This window comes from Talpa occidentalis, unplaced genomic scaffold, assembly GCF_014898055.3.
Source record: "Talpa occidentalis isolate TD23 unplaced genomic scaffold, MPIMG_talOcc4v2.1 talOcc4.18, whole genome shotgun sequence".
NCBI classification, from domain to species: Eukaryota; Metazoa; Chordata; class Mammalia; order Eulipotyphla; family Talpidae; genus Talpa; species Talpa occidentalis.
Genome location: NW_023601851.1, coordinates 1939027 through 1963589, shown reverse-complemented (window position 1 = coordinate 1963589; position 24563 = coordinate 1939027). Strand labels below are relative to the sequence as shown.

General features: G+C 49.5%; 1 pseudogene; it reads right to left on the bottom strand.

Moving 5' to 3' along the window:
• Nucleotides 1-12779: 12779 nt before the first annotated feature.
• LOC119250815 (protein Shroom2-like) lies at nucleotides 12780-19187 on the bottom strand (annotated as a pseudogene).
• Between the last annotated feature and the right edge of the window lie 5376 nt (nucleotides 19188-24563).

Genomic DNA, 24563 nt, shown 5'->3' with positions numbered 1-24563 from the left:
TTGATCATTTGTCAAAGATTAGTTGTTCATATATATGGATTTACTTCTGGGTTTTATATTTGATTCCATTCACCTATGTTTCTGTTTTTGCTCCAGTCCCATACTTTTTAGTTATTATGGCTTTGTGGAAGAGTTGGAAATCTGTAGTGGACTTTATTTTGTGACACATCCATCCTAGTTCTTTTTAGTCAGGACAGACTAAAAAGACTATTTTGACTATTCGAGATTTAGTGTGTCTCCATATGAATTTCATCAATATTTGTTCTATTTCTTTGAAGGCTATCATTGTATCTAGAAAGGCTGCTGTGTTTTCTGTGTTGATTTTGTTTCTTGGTATTTTACTAAGTGGTTGTTTGTTTTGATTACTTTTTACATGGAATTTTTAGGGCTCTTTATGTATATTATCATACTATCTGCAAATAGTGATAGTTTTACTTATTCTTTCCTTTTTTGGATTTCTTGTATGTCTTTCTCTTGTCTTATTGTTCTGTCTAGGGCTTTCAGTCTCATAGTAAAAACTGGCAGCCAGAGTGGACATCCTCCCTTGTTCCTGATCTTAAAGGAAGGCTTTCAGCATTTCACCATTGAGAATAATATTGACTGAGGGTTTGTCATAGATGGCTGTCATCATATTAAGTTTTGTTCCTTCTATCCCAAGATTTTCAAGTGTCTTCCTCAAAATCAGAGGTTGAATTTTGAGAAATGATTTATCAGTAACTATTGATATAATCATATGGTTGTTTTTTATTTTTCTTTTTTGTTGATGTGTTGGATTACATTAATTGATTTTTTGATGTTGAACCATTGTTGTTCCACTGGATTACATCCCCACTCACTTATGGAATATTATCCTTTTGATGGATTGTTGGTTTCTGTTAGCATGATTTCTTTTTTTGCTTGTTTAAATGTTTATTTATTTGTTTATACAAGCACTGGGTACAGTCAGAGGTGCGGGAGGGTGAGAGAATTCACCAGTCAGAGTGGGGAGCAGAACAGACAGACTGACAAAATACACTGTTGAGAGGAGCAGTGGGCTTGGCAGAGGAGGTCTGCTGCACCATATGGGACACTTGGGGGCCAGCTGGGGATTGAACTGGTGCTTCTGAGTCTGCAGGCAGCTTCTCAGCCCAGCAGTCAACCACTGAGCCAAGGGGGAGGCCCTGTTAGCATGATTTCCTAGAGGATTTTTGCGTCTGTTTTCTTTAGGGAGGTTAGCCCAGAGTTTTCTGGTTTTGTGTTTTCTTTGTTCAGTTTAGGTATTAGTGTAATTTTAGTTACATGAAACATATTTGATAGCATCCTTTCTATCTCAATATTTGAAAGAATTTTGTAGGATATATACTAGATCATCCCTGAACGTTTGGCAGAATTCAATTGTGAAGTCATCTGGTTCTGAGATTTTTTGGGGGAGGATTTTGATTACTGTTTCAATTTTCCTTTTTTTGGCTGACCTTCCTTACCTAGTTTTGGCTGATTATAACTCTCTAGCAATTTGTCCATCTCTTCTATGTTATTAAAACTGTTTGCATATAAGTATTAATAGGAATCTCTGATTATTATTTTATTTCTCTTTGTCTGTTCTAAATTCTCTTTGTTGATGGTATCTTCTTTTTAAGATTTATTTATTTATTTATGCAAGCACTGGAGAGTGGGGAACAGAACAGGCAGACCAATGAAATATGCTGCTGAGGGGAGCGGTGGGCAGCATGAGAGGTCTGCACGCCATGTTGGACCCTCGCTGATGGCTGGGGATCAATCCAGCACTGCAGAGGCTGTGGGGAGCTTTGCAGCCCAGAGCTCAACCGCTGTGCTGCCAGGGAAGACCCTGTTGATGATATCTTTTATTTGTTATTTCTCACTTTTTTTCCTTTGTGAGCCTGGTTAGAAATTTGGCTATTTCACTTATTTATTCAAAGAAACTACCATAGATTCTGTTGATCTTTTGAATTTTTTTTTTAATTTCTATTGTATTTTTTTAATATTTTTATTATTGCCTTTTACCATTGACTTTTTGTTGCTGTTGTTGTTATTTTTGTTGGTCTTTTTCTTGTCTTTGAGATGCTAGATTAGTTTGCTTGTTTGAGTTCTTCCTTGTTTCTTGATGTGGGCCTGGGTATTTTTTTGAAGATTTTATTTATTTACGTATAAAAGAACAGGTGTGTAGGCCAGAGGTGTTGGGTGAGAGGATTCACCAGCAATAGAGTGCAGAGCAGAAGACGTAGATCTACTGCAATACACTGCTGAGGGAGCAGCAGGCAGACAGGTGAGGCCTGCTGTACACAGTGTACAGATCTATTGCTGGGGATCAAAATTATGATGCAGTAGCTGGAGATAGCTTGATAGAGCTGTTTGCCTTTTAGCCCTGCAGCATGAAGGAGGCCTGATGAGAGCCTGTATAGCTATGTACTTTGCTCTGATTATTGATTAACTTGACCCCGTATATTCTGAATGTTTTGTCCTCATTGTCGTTCATCTCAACATATGTTTTCATGCCTTCTTCGATCTCCTCTTTCATCTGACTTTCTTCTAGTAGTGTGAGTTTCAAACTCCATCGAGTGGGAGGGTTCCTTACTTTCTTTTCATGGTTTATTTCTTGTGTAATGACTTTATGATCAGAGGAGGTAGTTGGTATGATTTTCATCCTAACGTATCAGTGGATATTTGTCTTGTGGTGCAATATCTGATCAATCCTGGAGAAAGACCCATGCACACTTGAGAATAATGTGCATGCATAATTTGGGGGGGTGCAGTTTTCCATAGAGCTCTGTTAACTAAATGAGGTCTAGTTCTTTATTTGGGGCTCTAATGTCCTTATGAGATGTCCTTATGTCTAATGAGATGTCCTTATGTCTAATGAGATGTCCTTATATCTAATGTCCTTATGAGAGATGACAGTAAGTGTCTGATATATTGGGACCTCCCTCTTTGGTGAGTGTAAGCTGATAATAGTTATATCTCTCTGATTTATGGTGCCCTGAGTCGTAACATATGACCATCTATTTCTCTTTCTACCTTTTTCAGTTTCAATTATATTTTATCTGTTATGAATATCCCTTCCCTTTCCGTCTCTTTTGGCACATTTGGTTGATTCCCAACCTTTTACTTTCAGTCTGTGTTTATCTATTGTAGTTAAATGTGTTTGCTGGAGACAGTAGAAGCTGGGATTTCTTTAATTTGATTTTTTTTTAAGATTTATTTATTTATTTATACAAGAACTGAGTTACAGGCCAGATGTGCAGGAGAGTAAGTGGATTCACCAGATACAGAGCAGGGAACAGAGCAGGCAGACTGCCTGAAATACACTTCTGAGGGTTGTAGCAGGTGAGACAGGAGAGGTCTGCCTTGCCATGTGGTTTGTTCCCTGGCCTGCTGGGGATTTAACCCATGCTGCAGAGGCTGTGGGTTGCCTCACATTTTGGTGCCGAACCCCTTGTGCCACCAGGGAGGTCCTACGTATCCATCATTTTTTTTTAAAGATTTATTTATTTATTTACACAAGAATTGGATACAGTGAGAAGCACGGGAGGGTGAGAGAATTCACAAGAGCAAGAGCAGGGAACAGAACAGAGTGATTAAGCACTGCCGTGGGGAGCAGCATGTGCAGGAGAGGCCTGTGCACCATGTGGGACCCTCACCTGGAGGCTAAGGATCGAAACAGCGCTGCAGAGGCTGTGGGCAACTTCGCAACCCAACGCTCAACCGCTTCACCACCAGGTAGGCCCCTACATAGCCATCTTAACCTTAGTTTCAGTGGCCTGCCCCAGCCTTTGCTCAGGTCTGGAAGTGTTGGCGCCTTGCCTTATGGCATCAGGATACTTCCCCCTTCCGGGATTAGCTGTGGTCCTTCTGGTCCAGTGTGCATGACGACCTCCGGCGCACCAAATAAGGTCATGTGTGTAGTAATCATTGGCTAGGCACTGTTGACCTGCTTCTTCCGCTTTTCCCCAGCTGTAAAGCCCCGCTGAAAACAAAAATGAAAGAGACCTGCGATAGCTGAACGAAGTGTGTACGTGTCTCCCTCCATGGTGTACCCCTGTTCTTCAGGTCGCTGCTCTCACCTCGAGAACCTCGTTGATCAGTCCGCGGGCTCGGACAGGTGGCGCTCGAGGTACGAGAGATTTCCAGTAGACTCAGACGTGGCACGCGGCACGAGTTATTCAGGCCCCGACCCACCCGGCGGGACAGTCATTAGGTAAGTTTCGGCGTCTGAATTGCTTAAAAATGGGACAGGCGCTTAGTGAGCACCAGCTTTATGTTTCCCAGCTCAAGGAAGCTCTTAGGACACACGGAGTTAGGGTTAAGTCCAAGGACCTCTTTTTATTCTTTGCTTTTGTACAAGAAACATGCCCGTGGTTCCCTAAAGAAGGAACTATTGATGAAAAACGCTGGCAGAGATGCTCTCAATGATTTTTACCGAGTTTTTGGGCCCAAAAAGGTTCCCATAACGGCCTTTTCATATTGGAATCTTATTAATGATCTGTTGGCTAAGCGAAAAACTGATCCTGGCTTACAACATGCTATCTCCCATACTGAAAATATCCTTAAAAGTGCCCCCTCCAGTGTAGCTGAGGCTCCCCCTTCCGGGGCTTGTGGTGAGGATGAAGAAATTTCATCCCATAGTGAGGATGAAGAAATTTCGCCCCCAAAACATGTGACAGGGGCCCCCAACCCTTATGATGAGACCAATCCCCAAAATAATGTGCCCCCAGTGCCAGATGGTGCCCCCCAACCTGCCGGCACCCCTGTAAAGGAGCCCCGTCCAAATACACTTCCCCCATGCAAAAGCCTCTACCCTTCTCTGCTGCGACCCCACTGTAGGTCCCCTCCGGCTTCCGAGGTAGACTGGGATGAGTTGGCAGAACAAGAGGGTCACTACTGGCCTCCCCCCGCCTCTATTGCCAAGGACCCCATAAAAAAGCCTGTTTTAATGCAAACACTTGAGACCTTGGGAAACCAAATTAATACTCTTGTTAACCGTTTTGATAAATTGTGTGCGGCCTTCCTCGTGTCTGCTAACGGCCCTTCTGCTCCTCCCCCACAAGTTAATCCTCTGCCATTTTGTCCTTCTTCTGTTCCTGCCTTGCCGCCATTTTGCCCTCCTTCTTCCCCCCTTGTTGCCTTGCTGCCTTTTTCTTTGACTCCTCCCGCTCAGCCACCCTCTCTGTCCCTCCTTCCTCCTTCGTGCCCTGCTCCATTACATCTCTTTCTGGTGGTTGAAACCACCAATGCCCAGGGCATTGTTCAACGTCATCATGAGCCTCATAATTTCCGCAACATTAAAGAACTAAAAGAGGCGGTGTCCCTTTATGGAGCCATGGCGCCCTTCACCCTCACTGTTTTGGATACCTTAGCCCAATCCTCTTTCACTCTGTTGGATTGGTACTCCCTGGCAAAGGCCACCAAACATGTTATCTCCCATCTCCTTTATGCCTTCTCTGTTTTAGGCGTGCCTAAGGCCCTTAAGACTGATAATGGACCAGGCTACACTTCCAAGGCATTTTCTGAATTCTGTGCCACCCTTTCCATTGCCCATACTACTAGCATACCATATAATCCCCAGGGACAGGGCATCATTGAAAGAGCCCACCAGACACTCAAAACCATTATTCACAAAATCCGCCAATCTTCCTGGTACCCCTCCCAGTTGGCGCCCCGCAGTGTCCTGTGTCATGCCTTGTTTATTTTAAATTTCCTCCGCCTGGATGATGCTGGTAAAAGTGCGGCCAACAGCTTTTGGCACTCTTCCACCTCCACTCAGTTTGCGTTGGTCAAATGGAAGGACCCACTTACCGGCTCTTGGAATGGTCCAGACCCTGTTTTGATTTGGGCTCGTGGAGCGGTTTGTGTCTACCCCCACGATGCTGACTCTCCTCGCTGGCTCCCAGAGCGCTTGGTTCACGCTGTACCTGCGCCACCCAGCGCCACTACAAAAACTCCGGACGCCGCCGAGGCGCCCCGTCCACCCCTTCCGCCCAGGGTGGCTGAGTCCCTCTGAGGCGTCTCTTTTTGTTTCCTTTTCAGGATGCCTGTGGCCACCTGGATTCTCCTGGTTCTTCAACAGTACCCTGTCGCCCGTGTCTTAGCCGGCCTTGGACCACCCGCCTCTCTCGCATCCGCGTCTTCTTCCTTGGATTCGCCCTGCAACTGCAAGGCATTACCTCTGCCCTGGCCACAGGTGCCTCTGGTTTGGCCATCTCCGTTTCCAGGAACTTGCAACCAACCCCTTATGGACTGGCCTTAATGGACTTTTGCCATATCTGCTCCCCCTATTGGGTCCCCTGTTATCCCTTTTATTGTTACTAGCTACAGGTCCTTGTGTTTTAAACAAAATTTTTGGGTCTGTAAGGCAACAAATACAGCCCCTTCAGGCGAGACCTATCCAGGTGCACTATCACCGCCTGGAAATGCTGGAAATCGGGGGCGCATATACGGATCTCTGGTCGCCATCTGCGCCTGGCCAGTAGGTAGCACAGCCTACATGCTATGGGAGTCCCACCGTCCTGACCCTTGCTAGCCTTTTAACTTCAGTCATTATCCAGCTTCCTGGCTGGCCCCCCTTGAGGATGCTGGAATGGATAGCCAATGACAGGTAAGATGGAATGCGGGACGAGACCAACCTAAGACAGCCCATGCTCCCCTTTCATCTAGGACTGTCAGGTGATTACGGGTAAGGCTCGTCCCTGCAATCCGCAAACTAAGACAGGCACGTTCCTCCTCACTAATAAAGAGAAAAGGGGGATCTGTTGGCGCCTTGCCTCATGGCATCAGGATACTTCCCCCTTCCGGGATTAGCTTTGCTCCTTTCGGTCCAGTGTGCATGACGACCTCCGGCGCACCAAATAAGGTCATGTGTGTAATCATTGGCTAGGCACTGTTGGCCTGCTTCTTCCGCTTTTCCCCAGCTGTAAAGCCCCGCTGAAACCAAAAATGAAAGAGACCTGTGATAGCTGAACAAAGAGTGTACGTGTCTCCCTCCGTGGTGTACCCCTGTTCTTCAGGTCGCTGCTCTCCCCTCGAGAACCCCGTTGATCAGTCCGCTGGCTCGGACATGGAATGGGGGCACAAGTTTACTGTCCTCCAACAGCCATGCAGATGGGCCCTAATTTTCCTTTTCACTTTGTTGCAAGCCCTCCTTCTGCCTTTGCAAGTTCCAGAAGGGGATTGCGGGGCTACAGTAAGGTTCTCTACTTCATCTGATAGGTGTTTCAACCAGTGCAGGACCAAAATACAACTACAGCTCTTCATATGCCTCTCTGCTCCATGAGCCTCCTCCACGTCTCCTTCTGGCTCTGTCTGTCTTCCATCTTCCCCAGACACTTCTTTAGGTTTTCCCCGTTTTTATTTTTTATTCAAATTTTAGCCTGAGTTTCTTCACTTTGTTTTTTCCCCATTAACGAAGAGCTATTGTTTTATATGTTTGTGAATGTTTTCTCACAAAGGTGAGGCTTCATGGCTCTCCCACCAGCAAAGCACCCACAGTCCTCCAACACAGTAGATTGTGACCATCCATTCTTAAACCTCTTCGGTTCCCTCCCTTTAGCCTCTCCTGTCGTGGAGGTATCAGATCCACGGGCAGATTGCAATTTGTCTTTGATTGATTGTTCCACATACAAGTGAGAGCATCTGCTGTAATCTTTCTCCTTTGGTCTTATTGCATTTAGAATAATCCCTTCCAACTCATCCATGTTGCTGTAAACAGCATGAGTTCATTTTTTTTTTTTTTTTGGCCACCAAGTAATATTCCAATGAGTCTATATAAACCACATCTTCTTGAAATTTTAAAATGATTTTGGGCATTCAGTTTGTCTCCATATCTAGGCTATTATAAGTAGTGCTGCAGTTAACATAGAGACACAGGTTTGACACAGAATTACCAGTTCTGTGTTCCTTGGGTATCTATGTAGGTGTGGGAATTGCTGGATCATAGGGCAAGTTTCATTTTTATTCTTTGAGACTCTCCCTGTTTCTTTCTGTAAGGACTGGAACCATCTACATATCCTCTAAAGGTTTAAGTGTGCTCATTTTTCTCCATACACTGGCCAGATCTTCTAAATTTATTGGGGACTCCCTGGTGGCACAAGGGTTAAGTAATCAGACCTGTCCTTACTTGCCCACTGCTTCCCTTAGCAGTGTTCTATGCTTAATCTGCCCTTTCTGTTCCCCACTCTCTCTCTGGTGAATCCTCTCATTCCCTGTGCCGCTTGTATGCAAAGCACCCCAGCTCTTGTATGCATAAATAAATATATCTTTTAAAAATAAATAAATAAATTTCTGTTTATTTGTTTATTTATGTAAGATGTGAGATGGAATCTCATTGTGGTGTTGATTTGAATTTCCCTGATGATATGTGTTCATTTAGTTCTTCTGTCCATTTTTTAATGGGGTTGTTTGTATGCTTCTTGCTGAGTTTTATGAGTTTTTCATAGATATTCACCATCAGTCCCTTGTCAGATGAAAGGTGTGAAAATATTTTCTCCAGTTCATTAGGTGTCCCTTCATTATGGTTACTGTCTCCTGTGCTGTAGAGCACCTTCTCAGTTTGGTCTAGTCCCCATTGTTTATGTTTTCCTTTGATCTCCTTGCTGCTCAGAAAGGCAGTTCTGAAGTTTCATGAGAATATTCCCTAAGTTTTCTTCTTTGTATTACATGCTTTCTTCTCTTACCCCATGTCTTTTATCCATTTTAGTTTACATAAATGATTTACATACCTGCTATGAGATGGTGGTCTAGTGTTTTCGTTTTTTAAAGATTTTTTTAAACTTTTTTTTTAAGTTTTTCTTTTTTAAGATTTATTTTTTATTTATTTATACAAGAACTTGGGTACAGGCCAGATGCATGAGAGGGTGGGAGGATTCACCAGAGACAGAGCAGGGAACAGATCAGGCAGACAGAACAAAGACACTGCTGAGGGGAGCAGCAGGCAAGAATGGAGAGGTCTGTCACGACATGTGGGACCCTCTCCGGCCGGCCGGGGTTGAACCTGCACCGCAGAAGCTGCAGACAGCTTCACAGCACAGTGCTCAACAACCTGCACCACTAGGGGAGGTCTTCATTTATTTATTTATTTATTTATTTAATATTTATTTATTTATTTATTTATTTTTAAAGATTTGCTTATTTATACAAGCACTGGTTATAGTCAGAGGCACAGGAGGGTGAGAGAATTCAACAGAGCCAGAGTGGGGAGCAGAGCAGGCAGAAGGACTGAAGTACACTGCTGAGGGGAGCAGCGGGCGGCGGGAGGGATCTGCGCGCCATGCAGGACCCTCCTCGGTGGCTGGGGAGCAGCTGGGATCGAACCAGTGCTGCAGAGGCTGCCGGCAGCTTTGCAACCCAGCGCTCAACCGCTGCACCACCAGGAAGGCCCAAGGGAGACACCTTTTTTAAAGATTTATTTATTAATTTTCATAAGATCCAGGGCACAGTCCAGAGGCATGTGAGGATGAGAGGATGCACCACAGACAGAGTGGGGAACAGAACAGGCAGATTGACTGGAAAAAACTGCTGAGGGGAGCAGTGGGCACAGCAGGAGAGTTCTGCTGCACCACGTGGGACCCTCGCCTGCCAGCCAGGATAGAACCAGCACTACAGAGGCCGCAGACAGCATCACAGTGCAGCGCTCAACTCTGTGCGCCACCAGGGGAGGCCCGATTGTGGTCTAGATTTAATATATATAATATATATATATATATTTATATTTATATTTATTTATTTTTTATTTTTTATTTATTTATTTATGCATACAAGAATTAGGGTACAGGGCGGGAGCATGGGTGGGGAGAGTATACACCAGAGACAGAGTGGGCAACAGAATAGGACAACTGACTGAAATCCACTGCTGAGGGGAGCAGCAGGAGAGTCAGGAGCGGTCTACAGTGCCATGTGGGTAGCTCCATGGAAGGGGATCAAACTCTTGTGGCTGTGGATAGCTTCATAGGTTGCCTCTTAAACCTTTGCACCTCCAGGCACATCCTAATTTTATTTTTTGTATGATACAGTTCAGTTTTACCAGCACCAGTTATTGAAGATGCTTTACCTGTTTCAGTATATATATAGCACTTCTTTGTCACAGATTAGTTGATCCATATATATGTTTGTATGTGCATGTGTTTGTTAGAATGCTAGCAGACATTTTTTTTTTTTCTCACATCTTTGCTTGTAATAGCAGAGAACTGTACTTTGGTTTACACTTCTTAGCACATTATAAAGTGCATCCTAAAGAAATAAAAAATCAGAGAGCTTTAATAGAAAGAGAAAGGAAATAAGGGGTAGGCCCTCTGGGTTCAGACATGTGACCTACCTTGGCAATGGAAGGGAGATGGGTGGGCAGGACCTCGCATGGGAGATGTGAATAGTGATCTGTGGGTCTCCTGGTGCATCTGCCACTGAGCACCCCAGCCCAGCACAGAGAAGAGTGTACCTCTGGCAGTGAGCTAAGTCCACACCTCTCACTGTGTGGGCAGCGTGTCCAAGGCATCATGCAGCCTTCCTGGCACAGAGTCACAGAGCCACGTGCACTCCAAACTGACCAGCGACTGAGACAAGAATCTGACAATGGGGAAGATAATTTATTCTTTTAAAAAATGACATAAATTAGGTAAATGAAAGATGTGCTTCATTCAGAGACTATTTATTTTGTGAAGGTCAAGCAGGACACTGTTGAGAGTTAAGTGGTAAGTGTGGAGCATGAGACTGGAACACATTCTCCATGGGGACCGCAGGATGGGAGCCACACGAGCAGCCTGACTCTTGCTATCCAGAGAAAACCAGAACTGGCTATCACAGAGGGTGAGCCATCAGCTACCACCTAAGAATGCCAAGGGCCAACATTTGCACTGGGTTGTTCTTGTGTGCAATGGAGCAGTATATACAACGTTATGTTCATTGGGAAGCTTTGGGCTCCCAACAAGCAGACGTGAGAGAGGCACACAGGAATGAAGAGGATGGGGAGTGAGCTTGGCGAACAGCGTAACAGAGCAAGGTCTATCACTAAATGGAGGAGAAAGTTCTCAAAGGACACAAACAGAACAGTTCTCATTGTTCACATTTTACATACTTATCATCAAAATGACCACAATACTGCATTGGAGGGGGGGCAATACAGATAAAAGGCATCACAGTAAATTAAAAACAGAAGACATCAACATTCCTGGGGTTGACTCCACAGTGGAGGGAGATGGAGGTCTGGGATGGCCCTGCTCAGAGCTGGTGGCCACATCTGGTGGCCACATCTGGGAGGGAGGTGTCATGTCATTGGCAAAATAAGTGTTTTTCCAAGTCGGAAATAGCTTAATTTAAAGGGAATATAAACTCCTGACAGGGAGTTTCTTTACTGGAGGTGAGGTGCTGCATCAGAGGCCTGTGGTCCTGACCCCTCACTGCAGTGGCCTAAATCGGCTAGAGTCCCCAGAGGTACAGGGTACAGTCCTGTGCCTGGACTGCAGTGGTCACTGCTGACAGTGGCACCCTGCACCAGCTGGGCAGCCTCTGTCACAGGCCATGGGGGAATGAGGATTCAAGTGGCCCCCTATCGGACCAACATCTGACTAGTGTCTCTTAAGATGAAGCCCCCATGGTCCTTGCTGCTGACCACCGAGCATTCATTAGAGGATGGACTCACTTGTCAGTGTTTCAGCAAGGGGAGAAACCAGGCCAGCAGCCAGGCCTGTGACCTACATTCACAGCTCTCTATGGCCACGTGAGGCAGGTCTCCAGGGCTCCGGAAGGAAGTCCCGGCCTCAGACATGACTGCTGGTGCTCTCCACAAGTCTGCCCCTCACCAGCTGGCATGGCCCTGGTGTTAAGGGAATTCATGTGAGGGCTGTGTGCCCCCAGCGCATCTATAAACCCTGCAGTTGCATGATCCATAAGTCCATGAGAATCCCGAGGGAGGTCCCTGCTCTGCCAGCATGCAGAGAAGCAGAAGAGCCCACAGAGGGAAAACCCATGTGCCTCAAGCACCACACCCACCCAGAATGAGGTCCTGGTGGGAAAATTCGCTCAGAAACAGCAAGCAGGGGCCTCCCCAGTGGCACAGCAGTCGGGTACTGAGCTGCAAAGCTGCCCTCAGCCTCTGCAGTGCTGGTTTGATTCCAGGCCACAGGCAAGGGTCCCATATGGCACGCAGACCTCTCCTGCCAAACTTGCTTCTCCCCTCAGCAGTGTCTTTCGTCACTCAGCCTGTTCAGTTCCCCGCTCTGGCTCTGGGGAATTTTCTCACCCTCCTGCACTTCTGACTGTACCCAGTACTTGTATAAATAGATAAATAAATCTTAAAAAAAGAAAGAAAGAAAGAAAAGAAATAGTGAGCAGGCTGAGATTTATCACCAGACACTTGGAACCAGGTTGTTTTACTCCGGCCACCTCAGGAGGTGACTTGGGGGTCATCCATGTCTAGCTTGCTCAGTGATGACCTGCAAAGGCTTCAGCTTCCAGGAGGCCTGTCAGAGGCCACTGCCATGAATTTCTCCTTCTGCCAGAGACAAGCAGGGAAACAGGGGCAGCCTGTGCCCAATATAGCACCAAGACAGAGGCCAGGGTGGCCCTCTGGGACTCTAGATGCTGTGGGGTGGGGGACGGTAGGCCCTGCTGAGGAGGGGTGGAGCCACGGCCTAATGCCACGTGGACACACAGGAGGATGTCGGACAGGTAGTCTGCTTGGCACTGGGGGGAGAAAAAAATGACACAATATCTTCCCAAACACCAGGGGGCTTACTGCTTTTCTCAGAGCATGTGGGCACCAGAGGGGTCAGTGCCCGCAAGAATGCAGGTGTGTGTCATTAGTGACGGGGGAAGTGACCTGCTGGGTCCTCCCTGGGCCAGGCAGGTGCCCATTGGCCTCTCTTGTGTTGAAGGCTGTCAAACAAGCACTTGAACTTCTCCTTGTCCAGGTGGATATTGTCCTCCAGCTTGCGCTTCTTGATGATCAGAGCCACTTCATCTTGACAAAGTGCTCATAGTCGGCCAGGCTGTCTTTGCAAAGGTAGCTGCCAGAATGTTGAAGACGATGTGCTTGCAGCGGTCCAGGTTCTCCTTGAGCTCTTTGGTGTCTTTGTGCCACTGGATCAGAACCCTCTGCTCCCCAGTAGCATTTGCTATAGAAAAAAGGGCAGGCACTGAGACCTGGAACAGTGAGAGGGGGCAGGCAGAGCCTGGGGCATGTGCTCTGGGCAGCCTGGCTACAGGTTCCTAGGGGCTGCCCCTCCCCACAGCCTTGGGCACCATCACCATGGGGGCTAGAACCCACGGAACTCAGGGGCACCGAGGTAAGGGTACTGAGGACACTTCTGGTGACATAGGCCCCAGTCCCTGGGAGAGCTGACTGGGGCACCTCCCTCTGCAAGACGGGTTGGGGTCTCCAAGCCCTCTAGCTGCAAGAGGACCAGCTGAAAAACACTGTAGAAAGTCAGGCTGGAGAAGGGAAGAAACTGGGTGGGTTGCGTGCCTGCGCTCCCCATTAGGGTCCAGCTCTGGGGAACACAGAGGTTCCCTCATCTCAAATCCATCACTGTCTGTCTGCAGAACCACCAGTTTCTTTATAGCCTCCAGGCTCTCTGAGAGCAAGGAAGAGGCGGGCTAAGTGTCTCGGGGTTCTGCCAAGAAGTGGCCCAACCACATGGGACGCCTCAGTCTCCAGGCATAGGCAGGGCGCAGAAAGGCACAGCCACACAACTCCCGCCAGATGTTGGGCACGTGGCTGCCATGTCCCCTCTCTGTCTGGAAGGACAGTGGCAGCCTCTAGACCCTGACTCCACATCTGTCACCTCACTAGCTTGTCTCTAGAAACCTGCACTTCCCAAAGCCTGCACCGCCAGGCACGAAGATTTGCACCTTCAGTGGCACAGTGATTCAACCTGCCCTGGCTGACCTGGACACTGAGGCTACCCCACCCACCCCTGACCTGGTACAGGCCTGCAGCTCAGCAAGGCGAGGCAACGCTAGTCATGCAGCCAGGATGCCAGCCCGACTGACCTCCAAACATGCGTCCAGGGAGGCAGGTGGGTTCTGGAGCCTGAGCCCAGGGGAACATGGGCCCGATCCCTGCTGCTGTGCTCCTTCTGCTCCCCCAAACCCTGAATAGGTCTGCCAGCTTCATGATGGTGCGTGCAGGGTGGACCAAAAGTAAGCTGAGCTGTGGAGACCACACTACAGCTACGAGTCCTTGCCACCGGGTGGGTTATGAGATACATACTCACAGATGAGGCTGTGCCAGTGTCAAATCCCGACAGGGTGGCTGCCACACACCCAGAGTGTGTGGCACAGCTTCTGGGCCTCAGTCACACATGAGCTGAGCCATCACATGACCTGAGACTTTGTAGTCTCATTTAAATCTACCCTTGGGAGATTTAAGCATGCATAAAGATGCCTCTTTCTTCTTGCTGCTTTTTTCCTGTCTCCAGATAAATTTGGCCAAGCTCACAAAGAAAAGTGCAACATGCACATAACACATGAGGCTCAGGAGCCAAAGCACATTACTATTAATTCCTTATACAGCGTGTTCAATGATAGCTGCGTGACCACCCAAAATCACACCAAGATCTCATATATGTAGCATGAAGCCACTCTCATCTGCAAAAGGAACAATTTCTCTCTGCTTCCATAGAAGCTAGACCTCTTATTTTTTTAAACTAATTAAAAAATATTTATTTATGCATACAAGAGCTGGGGTACAGGCCAGAGATGCAGGGGTGTTGGGGGTGAGAGGATTCACCAGAGACAGAGCAGGGAAACAGAACAGGTAGACAGACTGAAATACACTCCTGAGGGGAGCAGTGGGCAAGACAGGAGAGGGCTGTGTCACCATGTGGGTTGCTTCCTGGCCAGCCAGGATCAAACTTGCTCTGCTGAGGCTGCAAATTGCTTCATAGTGTGGTACTTAACCCCTTGCACCACCAAAGAGGCCATTATGCCTGTTACTAAGAGCAAAGACCATCCTTTGGAAGGTTGTTATGTACAAAGACACACATTAGCAAATGTTTGCTGGTCTCTGATCTAGCAAGTGGCCTGCGGTGGATCCAGGACCCTGTGACAGACATGCGGCTCTAGAGGTCATGCACTCCACATGTGGGGTGCTATTCACCCAGAGCACAAGATGAAATGTTGCTGGCATAGGCCAAAAGCCAAGCCCCAGGGAGTGACCTGCTCCACCCAGTTCAGAAGGACAAAGGCAAACGTGGACTTGAATTGGGCATGATTCAAGGAGCAAGACGCTGAGGAAAGCCGGTGGACACTAGTGAAGGCAAGCTTCTGAGGTCCTGGAGGAGGAAGGGGTTGCAAGGGGTGGGGCAATGCCCCAAGCTGCTGGATCAGGAAAGGGAGTCAGTGAACAGGCCCCAAACTCCTCAAGGCTGCTCTGGTCTGGGAGACACAGCACCCGCTAGTGGAGACTAGCACCGAGACAGGGGTCTGTCAGGCACTGGGGGGCTCCACTGACACATGGGGGTGGACAAAGTGAAGCTCATTTCCTAAAGATATGTGCATGAACCCTTATCACCTTGGTCCCTGGGCTCAAGATAGTGGCAGCCCTGCAGTTGCCACAGTGCCCAACCCACCAGCTGCTCCAGACTGCCGGATTAATTCCCCACATCCCCAGGTAAGCTGCCTGTGGAACACCAGCTGTAGGTCTGCTGTGCCTACACCTACCTCATCTCCAGGAGAAGTACTGTTGTCCAGGCTATTGAAAATGTTTTCCAGGAGGGCCAGGAAGACCGACAGAGATGGCAGGAGGTTCACCACCTTGTCCAGGTCCCAGGTGAACATCCGGGACTTGTCAAACTCATTGTGCTTGCAGACATTCTTGGCGACAGCCTCCATTTCCTCCCCCAGCGTGCTATTGGCCTGGACATCCTCCAGGAGTCTCTCACAGGCCTTCCAGAACACCGGCATCTTGTAGTTGACCTCTCGGAGAGCTCCTGCTGTGAGGACAGGGCGGGACTCGTGATGGTGCCAGCTCCAGAGGGGACACCAGCACCTACCTCCTGGGAGGAACGACCACTCGTGGAATGGCAGTGTGCTGTTCAGCCCTTCAGGCCATGCTGGGGTGTAGGGATGGGGTGGGGAGCTGGGCAGGGCTGCCATGACCAGTCAGGTGGAAGAAGCAGGGAACAGCGGGAGAGAGCCGAGGCCTGTGACCTTTGTCTCTGGTCCTGCTCTCACAGACCTTCTCAGGCCAGCATGTGTGCATTGTCATTAAAGTTCGGACAGGAACAGTGACATTGGCATTCGTGTTGGTGATTCTGTCACTACTGTGAGCTCATGGTCACCTGCTCTTTAGTCCCTGACCTCTTCTGTGAGCATCCCTTGCTTGGCTCTGCAGCTTCTTGACACAACACACCAGGTCCTCTGCACTCGCTGGGCCCCTGCCTAGCCAGCAGGGATGCTCGCAGGGCTGCCCACTGGTCACTCCATCTCCCTGTCCAATCATCCCTTCATCTGCACCTCCTCCATCATCATCCTTCTGCTCTCTCTATCTCTTCACCAGGTTTTAATTTTTGTACCACCAACAGGTTACATTAGTATTGGCAAACTTATGCTGCAAAGGACCAAGTAGGAAATAGTTTCGACTTGAAAGGCTGCATGGTCACCGTTGCAGTGACTTTGCTCTGCTGCTGTGGCCAACGCCAGGAGACACTATCTGCCCATGAACCAATGTGTTTGAATAACCCTTTATTTGCAATGACAGATGCCCAGATCTGGCTCCTGGGCTGCAGCTTGCTGACTGGTGTGTGTACATGTCTGTCTCGTGAGGACGCCAACCACCCTAGGAAGGAAGGGTGCTAGCCAGCTTCTTCCATTGTGGGGACACAGTGCCTGGGGCGAAAGCAGAGGGCAAAGCCCCTGGCAAGGTGGAGTCCCCTCCTCTTCACCCCTGGAAGGGAAGTGCCATGCGCTTGTTGGCATTTCTGCTGCCCTACTCTCTTCACTGACAGGTCATAGTCCAAGTCACTTACTGAGTCCTCTTCAAGACTCCTGCTGCTCCTGCAGGTCCTTCGTCTTGATCAACAGCTTAGCCTTGGGGTCTGATGTGCTGTAGTAGGGAGAACTGGTGAGCAGTGGCATGACAGCAGGCGTGCTTGGCTCCTCCTTCCTGGGAAGCACAGGAGCAGGTCAGCAGGGATGTCCCTGTGCCTGCACTCCTTGGACCAGGAGGGTCCTGGGCCAAGCAAAGGTGACCTTTTGGAGACACGTGCTCGGCACAGCAAAAGCGGGAGCCAAGAGCAGGTGGCAGAGTTAGAACTGCAAACAACTTGCCACTAACTTCAGGCATTGCCTTTACAGCGGGGAAGGGACAGTGAAGAGGCATGCCTCACATCCTCTACCTGGGAGTAGTACAGTGACCCATATCAGTGGGGCGTGGGGACCCCAGGATGCCCATGTGTCCCTCACCATCCCATGAGTTGTCACCAGGGCTGCTCTCTGGTCTGATCCACCTGGCCCTCCTCCTCCCACTCTGCTGCCCCGCAGGGCACTCCCTAATGTGCACACAGATGCTTGCAGGGCCCCAGACTTCAGTGCCTATTTCTGCTCCCGTGGGACCCTGGCATTTCAGGCACCAGAGATTGTCACTCTCTGTTGTGGTGGCCTGGCTGTCCTGGGTTTTGGGGTGTAGCACAGCACACCGGCCCCCACCCTCTGGACATCGGGTGTGACTCTGCCATTATGACAACCAAGCTGTGCAGGTCTGGTCCCCAGTGCCTGGGGGAGACAGGCCCCAGGTTGACAACTGCCGCCTGGTGGAGGAGCAGGCGTGGGTATCTCCCTCAACCACCTTGGCCTCCCACCAAGAAAGAGCAGATAGGGCTGTCAAGAATATCAAGCCCCAAGGTTGACACCCCCAGGATTTAGGCCTGTCTCCCTCAGTTTCCCTTTCAGGAGGCTCAGGCAGGCAACAGCAGTAAGCAACGTGTTGGGAGCACTTAGGACTGCATGCTCCTCCCCGGCCAGCATCCCACCCTCCAAAACCACCTGGGACTTCAGGGGACAGACCTGGGGCACAGGGCGTATGCACTTCTCCTCAGGGGCCAAGGAGAGGGGACTTTGGGGAGCAGCTTCCTCCATTGCTGAGCGTCCTCCAAGAGGTGCCCGTTTTTGGGGAAGATGACCTCCATCATTTTCATGACAGTCCTCATCTTTACACAGGGGTCCAGGATGTAGGCCAGGGACTTGCCCTTGTCCCCGACCTCCCAGGCCAGCTCCTCCGACTTTGGGTTCTCTACCCTGCACTCCTTGGCCTTCACATAGCTGAGCACGGCAGGGGAGGTGCAATTGTCCGGGCTGGGGGGCATGGGTTGGGCGCCCTTGTGGCTGTACATGCAGAAGCTGGACTAGGACTGCTTCAACATGCACAGAGGCCTGAGCTGGTCCTTCTCCAGCCCGTAGGGCTGCAAGGGTGGCTTGACTTTTCCGGCTGGCTCTCTGTGTGCACGATCTTGATGGGCACCATCTTCACCGTGGTGGGGATATCCATCACCCGCTTGACCCTGGAAAGAGCATTGGTCCGTCAGTCAACTGAGGCCCTCACAGTGGCCTCACGCTGTGGCTAAAGGTGATTTTGATGACCAGTGCTTGGGGAAAATGCCTGCCTGGCCCGCTGCAGAAGTGTGCGCCAGAAAGGGGCACTCCCTGGCACCGTGGGCACCCATTACCCCATGGGAAAGGCTACTCCTGAGCTCACTAGAAGTTCCCTGGCCCAGGACGCTGCAGGTTCAGCCCAGGACCTGCTTAAAGATCCTGACTCTGGAGGCTGAACCTGGTGCCTTTCAGGCATGGCCCCACGACACCCCATCCCCAGAGATGCACAGGACGGAAGAGATGCAGCCCCCACCAGCAGGAACAGTACCTGGTAGAATTCTCACACTTGATCAGCTGGAGCAGCTTGTTCAACAGTTTCTGGGAGGCAAACTGCAGAGAAGAGGACCAGAGTTCTCCATGGTGGCAGCATGCATGGGAGGGCACGGGTCTTCCTGGTAGGCCACACAGGAGTGTTCATGCTCACCTGTTGCCCTCAGGCATCTTGGGGCGCACCTCTGAGTGGCCTGTCCATCAAGATGCAGGGGCTGTGTGACAGAGTCAGGTGGTCCAGGCACAAGTCCAGGACCACCAGGGATGGTATAGCCAGGCCTGCCCAGCATGGTCAGGTAGCTGACACAGGTGTACCAACTGTGTCTCTCAATGGGCCTGGGCTCCATCCCGGTGGCTGGGGCCCCTGTGTGGCCAGCCTCTTGTCGAGTGGCTACAGTGTCTCTTGGTGCATGCAGCAGGTCTGTGGGCATGAGCTCCCTGAGTGTCTGAAGCTGTGAGTTAGGCCACCTGCTCTACTATAACCACTGTCTTGGGCTCCTGCTGTGGCTTGTGGGGCACAGGCCACTTCAGAGGCCTGACACACAAGCCATGGGTGTCCCATGCTTCTGGAACATCTCCATGGTACAAGCCTGCAGATCTAGAGAAAGAAGGAGCACAAATGAACAAGGACGCAGGGACAATCCAGCCACAGTGACTCCTGCACCCTGAGCACCAAAATCGTTGGGGATCCAGGCATGTTCCCCACACCTGTCCCTCTGCCGCCAGGCACCACATCCAGACCCACACTGCACAACAATATGCAGTCCTACAATAGGCCATGGGTGGGACACATGGAACACACATCCTGAGCACACATAGACTATGCTTCCAGGCAAGAGCAACATCTACCATGTGACTTACTTTGGGAAATGCTTGCACAGGACAAACTAAGAGGGGCCATAAATCAATGTATTAGTAAAACCTATGTGCCCATACATGCATGAAATTGCACACAGGTCCCCAGGATCAGATGAAAAACTGGGGCCAACAACCAGCAAGCTCACAGCCACATCACCACCCACCCCCGACTGCGGCCACCCCGACTTCTCCAGGCAAACAGGCATGGAGGAGCCTCTGCTGAGTCTGTCATTTAAGGGAAGAGCATTTTCAGCTGGGGAGATCCCTGTGAGTCATGTGGGGCTCTCATGAGTCAGCAGTAACTTTGGAGGTGTAACCAGTTCACTAGTGAGTGCTCAGAAGATCCACCCCAGCCAGTCGGGGAGCCTTGCGCTGAACCTTCGGTGGTGTCCCTCCTGGGATAGAACCTCAGGTGTGACAGATGTCCCAACCCTCCCGGGTGGTGGCAGTGCCAGAGGAAGCCCTGGGCCCATTCCTTTTTACAGGCTCAGGACAAGACGCTCAAGCCCAGATGGCTCCTGTGTAGAACCCAGAGTACAACCCACTCCCCTCCACTTCTTCCTTGTGAGGCAGCTGGGCTGTGTTTCCCACCCCATGGAGACCAGGCAGAGACAGTGTGGCTTGGCCTGAGGCTGGAAATCCTTGGTGTCATCAGGAAGAGGCAGTGGGGTTGTATGGAAAAACAGACTGGGGTCAGCAAACCCACAACACTGCAGCCAAGCACAGGCACTGCAGGGCACTAGCCACAACTCAGGGAGTTCAGGGTGTTCGAAAACTGTGGGTTAGGTACACACAGAGAAAGTGGGCATTATCAGAATAGTGAACAGAGCAACAGCTGTTTTGGAGAACACCATAGGCAAAGCTGCTGGATACCAAACAGACCAGAGCATTTAAACACTGCCAAGCTGGACATGCCTCCTAGGGAAGAGTTGCTCCCAGCCCCGGGGTCCTGTCATGGGCCTGTAGTCTGTTCCTCAAGCTACTGTGACTCCTAGGCAGTGAGATCTGACTCAGGACAATCACCGAAGCCCACAGGCGTTCCTTCTAGAGGACTGCAATGCCCTTGAATGTCTCATTTTTTAAAGATTTATGCATATAAGAAAGGGGTACAGGTCTGACATATGGTGGGTGAGAGGACTCACCAGAGACAGAGTGGGGAGCTAATCAGGCAGACTGACTCAAATATGCTGAGAAGGGAGCAGTGGCCGAGGAAGGAGAGGTCTGGGGCACCACATGCATAGCTCCCTGACTGGAGATTGAACACCTGCTCCAGTGGCTGCCAATAATTATATAGTGCTGAGACTTAACCCCTGCACCACCAGGGAAGCCCTGAATGTCTCCTTCCTCAGACAGAAACTCAAAATGTAGCATCCAGAGACCCACATAAAAGCACCCGGTGCATATTAGGTAATAAACACCCACCAACACGCAGAAACAGAATTGAGTTAGTGCAGCTCGGTTAAGCCAAAGCCTCGGTGCCTTGGGCCATCTACAGTCACATGTAACGTGTGGCACCATACACACAAAATCCTCCAGCAGGACTCAAGCTGAGAGCCAGGAATGGGAGAGAACAAGCTAAGACCTGGGCCAGGAGCAGGGCCTCGGTCAGCTGCTGTCCAGGCTCCATCCCGGACCCTGCCCTGCCAGCCTCTAAAGCACCTGACAGCACATTCCAGGGGTTCCATTCCCCACACTGCACCAGCACTAGCTGGGGACCAAGCTTGTTTTCACCCCATTATTTTTTCTTGAACCCCTCCCACTTGCCATAAAACCGTATGTTGCTGCTAATTATCCCAGTTGATTAGAATTCAGGACAGAAAAGTTCAAAAATGAGAATTTGAGGGTCTGTGGGGCTTACAAGTGACTATTGGGTAGGTAGTGAAGATAGTGTGTGTCTAGTGCATTGTCAACGTGTCTGGGTTGTGTGTATCTGCGTGTGTCTGGGTGTGCCTGTGTGTATGGTTGTCTTTTTTGTGCTTTCAAGGATAAAGGCAATGGTGACAGCAGGACCTAGGAATAGAAAAAGCCATGACTTAAGGACTTTGCAAGCAAAATTATCTAAGTGCCATGCCAGGGACCACACCCTCCTGGGGGCACCCCTCCTAGAAGACACATGCTCCTGGGGAACACAGCATCCTGTCTAGCACTGTGATGTCCCTGGAATCACAGGGCCCCGATTTTCTGCTCTGCCTCTCCCCCACTTATCAACACAGCTGGCTGCTTCTCACCCAGCCCTGGCTCTGGGCCCTCCATCTCCCCACCCGCAGCTACCACTGACTCAGGATTCAGCGTTCTGACCCCTGCCACACTGTTCCTGGCCATGGAGAAACAGACTCCCATTCTCATCCCCAGGCTGTCAGCATCTCCCAAGAAGGCTCCACCTTGCAACACTCTAAAAAACACACAGATGCACTGGCTGCTTTTGGTGCCCGAGGGAACATCTTCCTGGGAGGCACGCCCTCCTGAGTGAAAACATTCCAGGGAGACACAACTTCCTGGGGGAATATACTCTGGGGATGTATACACCGGAGAAAATAATCTCAAGAGTATATATACACACACTCCTGAAAAAACACCTCTTACTGGAAGAGATACACTCCTGGAAAGACACATGCTCCTGGGTGTACAGCTTCCTGAGAGCACAAATTTCTGCAAGGCACACCTTGTTGGGAGTGTGCCACACCTGGGCACACAGGCTTGGGAGCTCACCCTCCTGGGAGCTCACACTGCTGGGAGCACATGGGAGGGGTGTGTCAGCCACACAAAGGGAACTGTAACTGCCAAAGGCCAGCCTCAGCAATATATCGAGTCCCTGAAAGGATGAGACTGTGTCAGCAAAAACTTAAGGGCTGAGGGGAAGGGGAGTGAGGCAGACACACACTCTCTTTTTTCCTGCAAGTTATCTCCTACAGAGGGACTCAGTGGGTCTTTATTTATTCATGTTTGCAAGCAGTGAGATTACGTCATCATGTGCATGGAAGCAAAGCAGAAACAATCAGTGCAATCTTTTCCCATAGACTTTTGGCTGCTATGTGCTCTCAGCAAGAAGGCAACCTTCAAGGTTAATAGATGAAAAAACTAAGCCTTACACTAAAACTCATTATTTCAGCTAGACAATTACCCAAGATAGTTGATAGCGGTGGGTACACTCCTATCAGCTAAAGCCTGAGCATCAAAAGACTTCTTATTGATATGGCCTTTAGCCAGAGGCCAGCTGCTTTCTGGTTATCAGCCAACAGGCTTTTCACCTAGAAACTTCTTAACACAATTAACTTCATTTAAAAACTTTCATAAGAAACTTCTAAAAAAAGCAAAAGAAGGACTTACTATAATTGTTGTCCTGGATTGCTTGTCAGGCATGCATAACAAATTATGTCCCATTGTCAAGTGGACCAAGCAGTGATTTATTTTTAAGAAGGTAGTTTTTCGTGCCATGTACTTACAATATTCTTATGCATATACTTTATTACCCAATGTACATTCTGAGAGGTTTTTCTCTTTTTATGACGAAGAACAAAAAACAAACGGATATTTATAGGTTACAGATTAATCTTCAGCCCCACTGAGTAAGGTACAAGGAAACTTCAGCCCCATGGCATGAGGCTCTTTGGAAATCTTCGGCCCCATGGTGTGAGGCCATATGACAGTCTTTGGCCCCAGGGTGTGAGGCCCTTTTCTTAACAGCTTGCCAGCATCTTATCTGGCTAGGGCAGCAAGGACCCCTGCATGTAACTGTAGCCTCATTCCAGAGTCCAGTTATTCACTGGGTGGTTCTGTTCATTGTCACACTGAACATGCTAATGACAAGTTTCTAGCGAGAGAGCTTCCCCTGCCCCTCAGGAGGGAGGAGGGCAAGCAGGCTGCAAGCCACCTACACAGCCCCTGGCCATGCTGTCCTCATTGCACTGGGCACTGGCTTAAGAAACAGGGAGGTGACTGACTCCTTGCAAAATATAAACACCCGGAGGAGAGGCATGATGCCATGTCTGTAGCACAGACACTTGTGATCCCACAGAGGCCACAGTTAGGCCACAAAGCCACACATGAAATAAAATCCCATCAAGACTGTCATCATTCTGATCTGTATACCTGATCTCGTCTGTAGAGAGCCAAACCTGTAGCTAAACGTGGTTTTGCTATCAGAGGTGGTGCTTTCACAGCCAGATTCTATCTGCTTCTGCCCAGCCCTTTGATGTCCCTGAATTCACAGGGTCCTGATTGTCCGCTCTGGCCCCCACACTTCTCAACACAGCTGGCTGCTCGTCTACCCAGCCCTTGCTCTGAGCCCTGCATCTCCCTACCCCCAGCCATCACTGACTCAGGACACAGAGCTCTTACCCCTGCCTGCACTGCTCCCGGCCCTCCCACCCCCATTTCCATCTCCAGGCTGTGAGCACCCAAGGCTGTCACACTTCCCAAGAAGCCTCACCCTGCAACACTCTATAGATGACACACAAATGCACTTGCTGCTTTTGGTGCCAGTAAGTAAGGAGAAGAAGGGGCAAAAATATGGGCAGAACAGACTGTCAGCGTGTAACCTTGTGTATGAACATTCCAGTGTCACTAACCATTCCTGCACCAGCTCTGAAATGACTCACTAACTATAACTTTGTGAAAAGGGTTAACATACAGCTTCTGAGGGCAAGAGGGGAAAACACTGCAATCTTCTGGACGGCTCCAATCTCATTTGCATTGCAATTCTGGGGTTCCTGTAGGCACCAGCCACAGCTGGCCAGGGTCCTCGCTAGGTGGTCATTTGCAATCACTGCACTGTGTCCCAGCAATGGTACCACAATGAGACACAACTCCTCACCCATCGGGGAGGGGTCTTGGGAGGAGTGGGCAGCCAGGAGAGGCAGGCAGAG